Raw genomic sequence first — 13043 nt, forward strand, 5'->3', positions numbered from 1 at the left:
CCCCCCCCCCCACACACACACACACCCTCGGGAACTGTCAAGTGGTCATATCCTGAAATGGCGAAACCGGAGCAGGAAATACCCGGTGACAGGCCAGAGAACATCTCACCATGGACAGCGAACTCTTCTTCCTAAGAAAACAGCCACACTTGGCATGGCGGTGTGTTCTTTGACCTCTGCTAATGCAACTTCCTCTAGCCCGCAGCGACTGGCAGGGTTAAAGCCAGCCAAGGGCATCAAACCCAGTTTGCCAAGAAAAATGAAGGACAAACTGGTTTGTGCTGGGTCCTCTTAATTACATCACTTCACTTTCTGACTGACCTTGTAGGTAAATTTCTCTACCCTTTTCCCCCGGCTTTTCTAGAATGTTCAGTGGAAACATGCAGAGTTTTCCCTGGGGCAATAGGACAGTCCCAATTTCACGCTGACAAAAATAAGTGGCACCATCTATTTCCTCTCATCTCCAGCCATTTCTCCCACTCCTAGGAGACTTGGAATCTCACCCCAAGAAGCCCAGGCCAGAAGGTCCTCTGCCTTTCATCTCCATTCTTGCCCTACAGCACGAAGAACATAGAGCAAACTGCAGGTGTGTGACCGATCCCCTCCGAGGAGGAGAAAGAAACTCAGTCTAATCATTACCAACATGCCCAGGCAGGGAGTACCCTAAAAATGCTGTTTCCAGGCCGGTGAAATTGCTCAGCAGTAAACTTGCCTGACAACCTGAGTGCTATTCCCGGGGCCCACATGGGGAGAACTGACTCCCATGAGTTGTTCTCTGACTCTACATCTATGCTGTGAGACACACACACACACACACACACACACACACACACACACGCACGCACTGGTTAAAATTTTTAAATGACGTGTTTCACTGCTAAATACCAGCACTGCTATTTGCTATTCTCAGGCTATCTTTTCCAGCAAGGTCAAATGGGGAGAACTTGGACCTTGTACAGAAAATCAGGGCTGTCCAGTTTACCCTGGATTAAGGAGAGGACATGGGACCTTCAGCCTGTAATGTCATGGGCAAACTGGGACAAGCTGGGTACCCAAGACAGGATAGGATGCTAAAGAGAGTCCCCCACCCCCACCCCTAGAAACTTGAACTCTGGATTGAAAAGACTTTTTTTTTCTTTCCCAAAATACGAGAGTATTTTCTCTCTGAGGAATTACTGTAAGACAGAAGACAGTGCTCTGTGAGCGTTTTAGAAAGTTGACAGCAGAACTTGAAGAGGGCTGTAAACAGGGCCAGATTCTAGAAGTAGGTGTCAAGACATCTAATGGACTAATAATGTTCGGGACATTTAATCTTCAGCTATGCCTTGTTTATGCCAGTTGGAGTGGCACAGGCATAAAAAAGAACTCCAAATCCAGGATGGCATCCCCAGATATGCCTCTGGCTGCCACTACCCCCACCTGAGACTTAGAATAGCAACAACCATCCTCTGTGTGGCATTTACTGGGCATCGTCAGATGCCGTCTCTTAGAAGCGCCAGATGCACCATCACGGAACGAGTCCTGGCTCACAGTCAGACACCTGAGTCCTATTTTCAGGCTGGCCTCTCTGTCTGGGGACCTTAGTCAATCTCTTAACCTTCTCAAATGAACTATAAAACGTGGGCAATGTTTTCCATCCTCTCTTCTCCACTCATTGTGAGGACTAAATGAAATAAAAGTGACTTCTGATAATTTGCAATACCATACATCTTCACCAATAATTTCCAGGGTGTCTTGAAGTCCTAGTTTTCCTGGATATCTTGGGGTTTGTCCCTGTTTGGGGAGTCACAGATCCACTGTAGGTAAATCCTTGATTATTTTAAGCATTTTCTTTTTTTGTACATCTTCATCTTCTCAAATAGGAAACTTTGTACTGGCATTAAATCTTTTCCTATGCTTCTGTGGATTGAATTCACACACCTTAATCAATGTTCAGCTAGATCTTCAAGTAGCCAAATGAGAGGTAAGGTGTGGCCATTCATAACCGGAAGCTGTAAGAAGCAAGGACACCTGTAGAGATCAGATGACCTCGGTAGGTTTTTCAGGGCCTTCAGTCCCTGAAAGGATCAGCATTCGAAGGTTGAAACAGGAATGTAAAGGATTTTTCAGGCTGTCTCTTCCATTTAGAGTGTGGATGGACTCTCTAAACAGGCCCATCAGCATCAAGCAGGATTGGATGGAGTGTATGGACGGAATGGTAACTATTCTGTCCAGTTCAAGAGGCTGTCGGGATTAAAGGAGATAGTGCAACAAACGGTTCCCGAGTCATCCTAAGTGACTCAGCAGAATCCCACTTATGTGCGAAACATTCCAAGGAGCCTAGAGAGATGGCTCGGTGGTTAAGCGCACAGGGGCTAGCTGCAGAGGTGTAAGGACCAGAGTTTGAATCCCACAGATATCTCATACCCCAGCTTTGCAGGTAGTGGGAGCAGAGACGGGAGGATCCTGGTTCCTAACGGCTTCCACTCTAGCTGGGAAAACCAGGTCTCCGGCTCTGAAGAGACCTGACTTCAAAGATAGGCAAAGGGTGATAGAGGAGGCCACCCAGTGCCTTCTTCTGGCCTCTGCAGGTGTGCTCACGGGCATGCACACCTGTACGGGCAAGTACACATAACTCACAGGCATATAAACCAGTATTTTTAAATATCAAGGTAAATAGTTTTGTGGAAATATATAACAAATTTACAACTTCTGTTAATGTATAAATCAGTGTCCTTAACCACATTCAAATATTATGCTAACACCACCACCATCTTTCCACTTAACATTTTCATGATCTGTTGCATCCTGTCTGGGTTATTATGCTTGGCATAATGTTTTAATTGTCTTCCCAGTCTCTGATTCCTAAGTATTTGGGTTATTTTCACTTTGGGATTTTTATAGATACACTAGGGTGAGCATCAGTTCAAATTTTGTTTTTAATCCCTTTTTTCCACGTGCATTTCCCAGATAACATGGCAATTGTATGTCTAGCTCTTTGTGAAAATGCAAAACTGTTTCCCATGGGAGTCAAATCATCTTACATTCCCACCAGGATTGGGAGCTTTCCATTTTCTCCACTCCCTCACCAGCACCTATTATTTTCTCGTTTTGCTTTGTATGGTTTCAAATGGTATACAGAATTTAGAGGCAAACTAACACATTTAATCAGGCAAGCAGGTGAAAGTTATCCATCAATAGATGTGCGCAAATTGAATCAATTATACACTGGGTACTTCATTCAGAAAATGCATCTGAGGAAGGCACGTTGCATATCTATACAGCCCAGGTAAGAGAGAGTCGGAGGTGAGGAAGAGTGTGAAATTTGATAGGAAAGTTTGAGCGAACTAATTGTGCAGCAGAAAGACCTTTGCCAAATAACTATGACTGTTGAGCCAGGATTCAAGACTCCCGGGGTCTAAACCTGTGTCTTAGGGTTTCATTGCTATGAAGAGACACCATGGCCAAAGCTACCCTTATAAAAGAAAACATTTAACTGGGGCTGGCTTACAGTTTCAGAGGTTTAGTTCATCATCATGGCAGACATGGTCCTGGAGGAGCCGAGAGTTCTACATCTAGATCCCTAGGCAGCAGAAAAGGACTGTGTGGGCCTCAAAATTAAGTGCTTGAGCACTTAAGACCCCAAAGCCCCACCTCCTCGGTGACACACTTCCTCTAACAAGGCCACACCTCCTCCAGTAAGGCCACACCTCCTAATAGTGCAATCCCTGTGGCCAAGCATTCAAGCACATGAATCTGGGGGAGAAGAGTAATTTGGATTCAAACCACCACAACCTGTTCTTTGCCTGCAGTGCTGAACCAGTCATTATTCATCTGGACAGTAACTTAGGAAATTATATTATAGTAATTGTTGGCTAGTTGTACACTTGAGGTTGAAAAGGCTAAGTCTGTAGATCCGCTGGTGTGTATCTTTCCATTAAAGCCTCCACCCCCAACCAGACTGGCTGTCCACATTAGCTCCTGTGATTTGGGAGATGGAAGTTAGATTATCATGGAGACCCTTGTCTCCCACTCCTCATCTCTAGGTTTCTTTCTTCACTTCTTGAGATTTTTGATGCGTTTTCATTCTTCTTTTGTCATAGAAAAATGGTAAAAGCAAACTCCCAGGCACACAACTCGCCAGCTACCTTGGAGCGTTTATTCTCAGATCCATTGATCCCCACACAGAGGCGTCTGGCTGGGAAAGAAAGTAGAGTGTGAGAACTTACAGCCATTTGAAGTCCAAGATGAATTTTAAGCATCTTGAGACTATAATCTATGTCAAAGGGAAAGTAGACTATAATTGAAGGAAAGGGAAAAATAGCCCACCGTCCACACCAGGGTTTACTATATAAAAGGGAACATAGGCACTCCAGGAAAAGAGGAAATTATGAGTAATTTAAGAACAGATATCACATCTTGTACTTTCATGATTCTAGAATAGACACTTCTATTTTTTCCTTCCTATCTGTTCTCTATTTAACTTTTCTCATTTTTAGTTGAAAAATGATCTCTTGGAATAAAGACTGCTTCCCTCCACCTTCTGGGAGGCTGAGCCTACCAAGACGGCTACCCTTCGAGACATATGCAACTTCTGAAGAACGTCTTTGGGAATAGAAAATGAAAATCCTGGGGCCTAAGGATTCCACACCAGCCTTGCCCTGAGCGACCCCTGATTTACACTGCTAAAGAGAAGCAAGAGAAATGGACTTTTAGTCACTATTACTCTAGACTTGTGGTCATTTACAGATAAACCTATCCTGTAGTAATAGACCCCTTTGGTCTCTAGAACACACAAAAAACAAACACACACACACACACACACAAAAAAAAAAACCTTCCATGCATTCAACAGTTGGCTTTATGATCATTACAGTTAACTAAGCAAATATGTCAAGCATATTGTCCTTCTCATATTTATGGAAGGTTGAGAGTTTTCTATTCTCACATATACACATATGTAAGGATTGAGGCATGATTCATTCTAGTATGCTTAGCAAAGCAAACTGAGGAAGCACACACACACACACACACACACACAGCAATGCAGAATGCAGCAGTCCAAGGAACACATTCGAGAATTGTCACTGATTGCTGAAGTACAAATCAATGAAAGGTGTGGGATCAAGCTGATGATAATACACATTGCAATTTCTAAACGATTATTCCTTGTTCTACGGTAATGCTTAAGAGACGTGCTCTAAGGAAACCATGCGGGGAAAGAGCCGTGCTCAAAACTCTCACTGAAGCGCTAGGTAGGGAGATAGTTAAAAAACTCTCACTGAAGCGCTAGGTAGGGAGATAGTTTCTGCACTTAAGGATCCAGTCATTAAACGCATCTGTCAGAAGTGTTGGGTCGGAGGCTGGCTGGCAGCGTTCCTCCCCGCGAGTTGGTTTTCATGAAGAGATTATAAGAGGATGGGAAAGGTCTTGATATTAGAGGATGGCAGGCAGCAAGGCACTTGCCTCCAACCCAGACGGTAGTGCCGTCTTCCTAGGGCGGAGAATTACCCAGAGTCCAAAGAAGCGAGTCTCCCTAAGAAGGCGGTGCCACTGCTCAGTGCACAGAGGTGAAATAAAGACAGCGTGGAGACGTCGTCATCTGGGGGACAAGGCTCGGTTTGGTTTAACACTGGTAGAAGGAGGTATGCGTTGGCAAGCCTGGCATCTGCAGCTGTGAGAAGATGGAGAGAGGAGCCTGGTAGAGAGAGAAACCAGCACCCACAGGGGTGGGTCCCAGCGGCGGCAGCGAGCAGGTGCTGCCCCCAAGTGGCTCTGCAGACTGCACGCATGCTTAAGGGGCCGGGAGCCACAAAACAGATCACGTACTTAGACTTCCTGGTGTAAATCAAAAGGAAAGCGTTGTTAAGGTACATGCAGATGGGAGCATGAGCCAACTGAACGCGTACTAACAGATGCTCTCACCTACGTGTGCTATGGTGGTGGTGGTGTGTGTGTGGGGAGGGGGGAGCGGATTCAGTGACTCGCGGTTCGCCTCAGTCCTTGAGTCCATTATCTACAGGGACTCCATTTTCCTCCCTCTTCCCATCAGCTTTCTCCTGCACCATCGCCTCTTACATTTCCAGGGCACAAGCGTCCCTTTGAGTATAATCAGAAAGTGGTTCTCAGTGAGCTTCACAAGGCAGAAGGACCACGGGCCGCTGTTTCTATCGGAAGATCTACTCCTATCGATGAGTGTCAGTGCAGAGCAGACCCCAGGTTTGACCCGAAGCTCTGGGGTCCAGCAGCCAGCTGTGCTCAGCTGCAGAGCAGCGCTCGCAATATCTGTGTGTCTCAAGCTCTTCGTGATAACTGCTCCCTTCTTTGTTTATTGTTTGGGAATTCCGCACATGCTTTCTGATCAAATCCACTCCCCTCTCCCTCCCCTCCCACTCCACATCTACCTGCCGCTGTCTGCGTCTTCGCAGGTTTTCCGCATGCGGTGGCAGTTTGTGTGAGCTTTTGCCGTGGGCGGCACTATCGCCCACTACCGTTTTGCTACAGGTGTCCATTACCTCTGGCTCTTCTCATCTTTCCATACACACTTTGTGATACAGCTGTCAAAATTAGAGATGCACACCTCACAGGCTCTATAGTTACTCTCTGTACTTTGACCAGTGTGGGACCCTGCATAATCAGCAGGTCCTGGACAAAAAGAAGCTTCTCTGAGGAGGGTTGAGAGATGCGAGGACCTATGGTTCTATCGTTAAGAACTTAGGGTGCAGTTCATTATTATGGCCGTTTAAGAGAGTGGCATGGGAGGCCAGCACAACCATTGCAGAAGCCCTCCTTCTCTGTAGGAATTCATGACTTAAAAAAGTAAACTCCCCTCTTCGTCATAGATTGCTAACAGAGCAACGACAGCGGATCCATTCTTTGGACTCCCCATGAGTCACTCTCGCGGCCTTGTTTTCTGATCGCATCTTCAGGAGAGATGTTTGGTAGGAATTTGTGTTTAGTCTTTAATTTCCTTTTCGTGTCTTCACTGTATTAGAGAATTAGGTCCGCATACAGCAGAGGCAGCATCCATCAGGTGAGCCACTGGACTCCGCGCCTGCCTGCAACAAAGAGGCCTTTGACCTCTGAATGTGGAGAAAGAAAACCCTGGCATAATCGCTGTTAGAACCGTAAATGAAAAAGGACAAATTGCATTTACAGCGGCAAGAGAGGCCTCCTGGAGGACCTGAACGATGAACTAGGCCACGGACATTGAGGTGAGCTCTCAGACTGCTCCTCTGAGAAGTGTTGCAATATGCAGACGGATCCTTAGGCCCCAAGCAGAAATTCTGGAACCCCCGATGAGGCACCCAAACATAAGTGTGCCCTGGGACTTTAGAAGGACAGTCCCAGGGGATCAATACTGGGATGTTGCAGTGACTTGTGACGTACAGGGGATACCAAGTCAAGGAAGGTCTGGAGAGCGCCTTTCCTGTGAGGCAAGTGAACCCACGGCTCTTTAACATGGAGCCTGCAGTCCTGGTGGGAACGGCAGCAGGAGACTCCAGCCTGACTGCAGAAATGTCTGAGCCCGGTGAGGTGCCCTTGGGATTACCATTAAGGAGATGATTGTAAAATAGAGACAACTGTTGCTCACATACTTTTTTGGTGGGGGAGGGGGCACTAAGATGCACGTGTGTGTGTGTGTGTGTGTGTGTGTGTGTGTGTGTGTGTACAAAGGCAAGCTCACCAACTGTGTGCGGCAGGCTTGAGGCGAGAACAGGGGTAGCACTGTCTCCAGGGTCTCGGGGTGCATGTTTGGCTTGTGGGAGACCTGGGGGTCGGCAGGAAAGGGCAAATGAAAGGAAAGCTTCAACTCACAGGAAGGGCAGCACCAGTCTGAACACTTTTTCTGTTATTACCAAAGTGAACTTGGTACACACTTGACCCAATCCGATTTTAGCTGCAGAGCTGGGCTGTAACTCTCAGAAGGGCGGCCAGCTTTACCTGTCAGACTGTCAAGGTGCCGTCTGTCTCAGCTCCTGCTGAACCAAATGAGTAACTGTACCTGGGGTGCTTAATTTGACATTTCTGTTCCCTATCTAAGTACAGAGAAGTTATTAAAAAAAAAAAATAGCAAAATGTCAAGGGCCAGTGGGACCACAGGCATTTAAGAAATCAATGTGCAGGACACTTTGTTAATAAAACTACTGGCATTAGCGTATAATTTTTTAAAGTAAATATGTTTTTTGAGAAAAATTCCCATGAATGTTTTCTGATTACACCAAATTTCTGTGCCTAAATCTCTCGCCAAAATAAAGCTGGTTAGCTAATTTTTTTTTTTTTTTTTTTTTTTTACATGAAGCTATCCTGACACAAGGAACGCAAAGGCCTGCCAGTGGAATGAAGAGCAGCCAAACCTTGTGCTCTCAAAAACATACTGTGAACATCCACCTGGAAAATAGGTAGACGGTGTCACCATGAATCTCTTGTCCTGAACTCGCTTGAAATAGGAGTTGGACTATCTGGTCAGGGTAGCCATGAATCTCTCTGTACACATCTCCAGATAGAAATAGAAATCTCAGTAAAATCAGAATTATTGAGTGACATTTATGATTTGCTTCCTTCTCCAATATCCCAGGGTCACAGAGAACCTACCAATCATAAAAATCGGCCACTCACTTACAAGGAGTGACGGCAAAGGCCTTCTGTTACATCGAGGTAGGATGAGAATTGAAAAACATCAACTTATAAATTTTGCCTTATTGTTTTTATTTTTCTCCTGGCAGTAGGTCAGACTGCATGCTAGGCGGGAGTCAGTCTCTGAAGGAGGATTTCCAAAGTTCCTTCAGAAAGAAGGTGAGTGTCTGTGTTCCCTATAGTATAATCTCACTTTTTGTCTTTGCAATTCTTCAATCAAAATAATAATAATAATAATAATGTGAGAAAATATATATAATTTATTATATATAATACAATTTAATGTTTTAGAATAAGTTAAAAAAATACAATAATCCCCTTTCTTTCTGAAGATTCAGTTACCTTCAGCAAACCATGATTTAAAGATACTAAATGGAGAAGTTCTAAAAGTAAGCAATTCACGAGATTTAAGTTGCACATCCTTCTGAGTACCTTGATGAAGCATGTACCCTCCTGCTCCATCCTGCCTGAGATGTGAATTATCCCTTTATCCTGGGAATCCACACTGTATGCACTGCTCACCCATTGGTCACTTAGCAACCATCATGATTATCAGCTTGGCTGTTGCCAGATGGCAGTGGTTGTATACAGCATTCAGAACTATCTGGGGTTTGGGCATTTAATAGTTAGCTGTCTTGGAGCATCTCTCCATGGATAAAGGAACACTATTAAAGCATGACCCTGATTCTACTTTTAAGAAATTCTGAAGGCATAGTAAGATGGCAATACAGGAATAATGGTAACTCTGTCATGTCTAAAGATGGTAGGATTAGAGGTAAAAAATTTTTTCAATTTTTGTGTGCTCTCTAGGATTACTATTGTAATGATACTTTTAACTTCCGTGTTTTAGGAAAAGGAAGCAATCTGTAAGTATCCATAAAGGGGAAATGTGTTTTAAAACATAAATTTGGGGGCTGGAAAGATAGCTCCATGGATAAAAGCATTCACTTCACAAGCGTGAGGGCCTGAGCTGAAATTCTCAGGACCCACACAGAAGCCTGTGCCAGGAGGCAGAGACAGGGAGATCCTGGGGCTCCAGGTAGCCAGCCAGGCCTGCTGAAACGATGAGCTCAAGTTCAGTGAGAGAACCTGACTCAAAAATAAACGTGACAAGAGAGGCACTCAGTGTCGACCTCTGACCTCTACATGCACACACACCACTGAGTGCACCACACACACACACACACACACACACACACACACACATTTTAAAATACTATCGCATGTTGGGATATACAGAGCTACTAGGTATGTGATCAATAAAATCTAATCGTGTAAGGAATCTGTGATTTATAACAGACTGAATAATTTACCTCTGTTCAATCAAAAGAAATATCCCTAGGCCCTGCCCATTCCCTGTAAGGGTTCTTATGGTGGTATTATAAGTGTTTTTATCAGCTTGTGGGTTTGTGCTTCGATCAAATGCTATCATCTGGGCTTATGTAACAGGGGTAGAGTGACTTATCTGGTAAATGCGCTTTGTGGACGCAGCATTCTCGTGTGCTCCCCCAAACACATGAGAATCCAGTGATTTGAGACAATGCCATCAAACTTACAGTGTCCCTAAGTGTCCACTGCGTGGAGACGCATGCAGAATTTGCTCACAGGCTGTCTTTGCCCATTTGCTTTGGAGGTCGGGAGGTTGGTGCTGAAGTCAGCTTGCATCGAGAGATAGCTGAGTCATGGGACAGAATGGGAAACTGAAGCAAAGGACCCAGGCAAAGACTCTGCAGCAGGGTCTCAGTGGGAAGGGAGTCGAGGCATCCATACATTTTGTGACAGCTGGCACTTGGTACTTGCTTCCACAGCCCTGTTATATGTATAGTAGGAAGGGGCCACATGATGGTTAATTTTGATTATCAACTTAAAAACTCCTAGGTTATTAGTGAAGACAGTGGAGTTAATGATGACATTTCTAGAGACAACTGGATAATGAGGCCTCCGGCCTGATCAGTGGGTTAATCCTTTGAAGGATCCCTAATATTATGACATTATTAGGAAGAGGGAGAAGCCAGGATGGGACTTTGCAGGAAGATATGGGTAACTTTGTCTCAAACTGTCCTCTGCCTCTGTTCCTTTTACTCTGCTGCCACCTCAGAAAAGTAAAGATCACTTCTGCTGTTTTGATGCTCTGCCCAAGTCCAAGAAGCCAAGTACTGAATCCTCTGAAACCATGAACCAAAATAAACCCGACTTCATTTTAATTGTTTCTGCCAGGCATTTGCTCACAGCAATGAGAAAAGTTATTAGAATAGGCTATGTGTGAACATACTGTTCCAGTAGGCCTCACTTGAACATTTCAGGATGTAAGTGAGTGTATCCAAGGAAGTGCACATTCTTATTTCTATGCCACAAGACACCTCATGTCCGGGTTCGTTGCTGTGAGAGTTTGCCATGAGATGAAAGGGCTAGGCAGGAGAAAGCAGCTCTCAGGCCAGAGCACACTTCATGGAGCAAATGAGATCATTTCAACCGGCCACAGAATAGCTGGGTTTCTGCAGCGTGAGCAAGACACGCACTGACCTTTCGTGGTGCTGCAAAAGGATCCCTGGAGAGACACAGGGATCTTGGGAAAGGGGCTTTCCAACGGTCCGGGTGCTGCATTTGTGGGTGAGATCAAGAGCCAGCCTCAATCCACTGGAGGAGCATTAAAGCTAAACACTTGACTGGCCTGGGGTTCCAAAGAACGCAACATCAGAAAAGAGAAGATCAGCTATCCATGCTTTTCCATCCCTCTCCTGTGAGGTAATTGATATTACAGAGGAAAGAAAGTTCAAAGTCCCAGAAAGAGAATTCTGAGGTAAAAACGTTAATTTTTAGGCTGCTTTGTGAGTCCTGGGAATGATCCCTTTGTGTAAGTGTGTGGTTGTTTGTATGTAGTAGTGTGTATGTGTGTGTGTATGCACCTGCTTGTGAGCACATGCTTCACATGTTCTGAAAGCGACTGAATATCACTAAAAGCATACAAAAGTATTGATAAATCTTATGGTGGATTTGGAATAGGGCAAATGCCAAGCCACAGCAGATATTCAAGATTTGAGAACTCTACTGATGACCATGAAAAGGTCATACTAGACTTGGAGTAAAAGAACCCAAGCAGATGAACAACTAAACAAATATCCATGAGATTGAATACTATTTAGACAAAAGCAAAGTAGACTATTACATGCTACAACTTGGATGAACCCTAAAGATGTAATGTGGAGTAAAAAAAAGCAAGACTCAACAGACTCATCTATGGGCAAAGCAGAGGAAAGGCAAATCTAGTGATTATTGCTTGTCTTGGACAGGAATAAATGCATAGGGAATTAAGGGACGTTGGGTACAACGAAAATGTCCTAAAACTGAATTGAGATACCTACTGCACATGTAATAAACTTGCTGAACACATTATTCCACATTTAACGTGGATGAATCTTGTAGTCTATAAATCATGATTCAAAGAAGCACATTTAAACTATGGAAAATATAAAACCTTTGTGATGGTCTTTCATTCCATTAATGAACCTCAGAGTCTCCCTGTGGCCGGCAAGGCCCCGCATGCTTTGCCTACCAAGCCCCTGACTTGGGCCTTTGCAGAAGCATCCTCTGCCTAGGAAGTTTTTGCTAAACAGAGTCAGACCTTGCCCTTTAGAAAATTACTTTTTGAGGCAAGGCCTTACTCTATAGCCTAGGTTAGCCTTAAACTCACTATGTTTCCTAATCTGTCCTTTAACTTGTCCTAAGTAAGCACCCTGCCTCTCTTTCCCAAGTAATAGGCTTACAGGTGTCTGCCACAACACTTGGCTTCTAGAAATACCTCGATGATCACCCTCACTTCATCCTGGTTCCCTGGTTATCCCCAGAGAATGCAATCCTGATTCTGTTCTACTTGGAATAAGATGCACCTTGCTTTCTGCCCCATACATCATCCCTATCCCACCCCAGGACACTCTCATTTTCTATACAGTATTCATCCCCTTCCGAAACATTTTTATTGAGAGACATGTATGTGTGTCTGTGTGTGTGTGTGTATGTGTCTATGTGTTTCTGTCTGTGTGTTTCTCACTATCCGTCTAGAAAAAGAAGTCCCATGAGAACAAGAGTCTTACCTGTTCTTGATTTTTGTTCTGACCCACATCTCATTTGATGCCCATACACACCATGGAAATTATTTATAGAAGGCAATGAGGACCAGAGAGATAACACTGTTTATTAATACTTTATTAGTAGCCGGAGATGATCCAGACTAGACCTAGAGGCTGGGGCTGGCTGGCTCCATAGGCTACCCTCACTCTATCAAGGACTGTGAGCGCCACACCAAGGCAGCGTCCAAAGAAAAGCAGCTAATTGGATCCCACTAAACAAAGCTCTGCTGCTCTGTCCCCCATTAAATCACAGTAATGGTCTTCCTGGTTCTGAATTCCTTGATTCATTGCATGTTTTCA

The 13043-nt window shown here is 44.6% G+C and overlaps 1 long non-coding RNA gene across 2 annotated transcripts; it reads left to right on the forward strand.

Moving 5' to 3' along the window:
* The first annotated feature begins 5526 nt into the window (after nt 1-5526).
* Nucleotides 5527-11345, forward strand: LOC132646496 (uncharacterized). 2 transcript variants are annotated; one of them, XR_009584793.1, is made up of 4 exons: nt 5527-5849; nt 6974-7193; nt 8706-8775; nt 10715-11345. It is a non-coding gene; the product is annotated as an uncharacterized LOC132646496 (long non-coding RNA). The 2 variants fall into 2 exon arrangements; XR_009584792.1 differs by lacking the exons at nt 5527-5849; nt 6974-7193 and adding an exon at nt 8284-8381.
* The last annotated feature ends 1698 nt before the right edge of the window (nt 11346-13043 follow it).

This window comes from Meriones unguiculatus, chromosome 11 (assembly GCF_030254825.1).
Source record: "Meriones unguiculatus strain TT.TT164.6M chromosome 11, Bangor_MerUng_6.1, whole genome shotgun sequence".
Classification (NCBI taxonomy): domain Eukaryota; kingdom Metazoa; phylum Chordata; class Mammalia; order Rodentia; family Muridae; genus Meriones; species Meriones unguiculatus.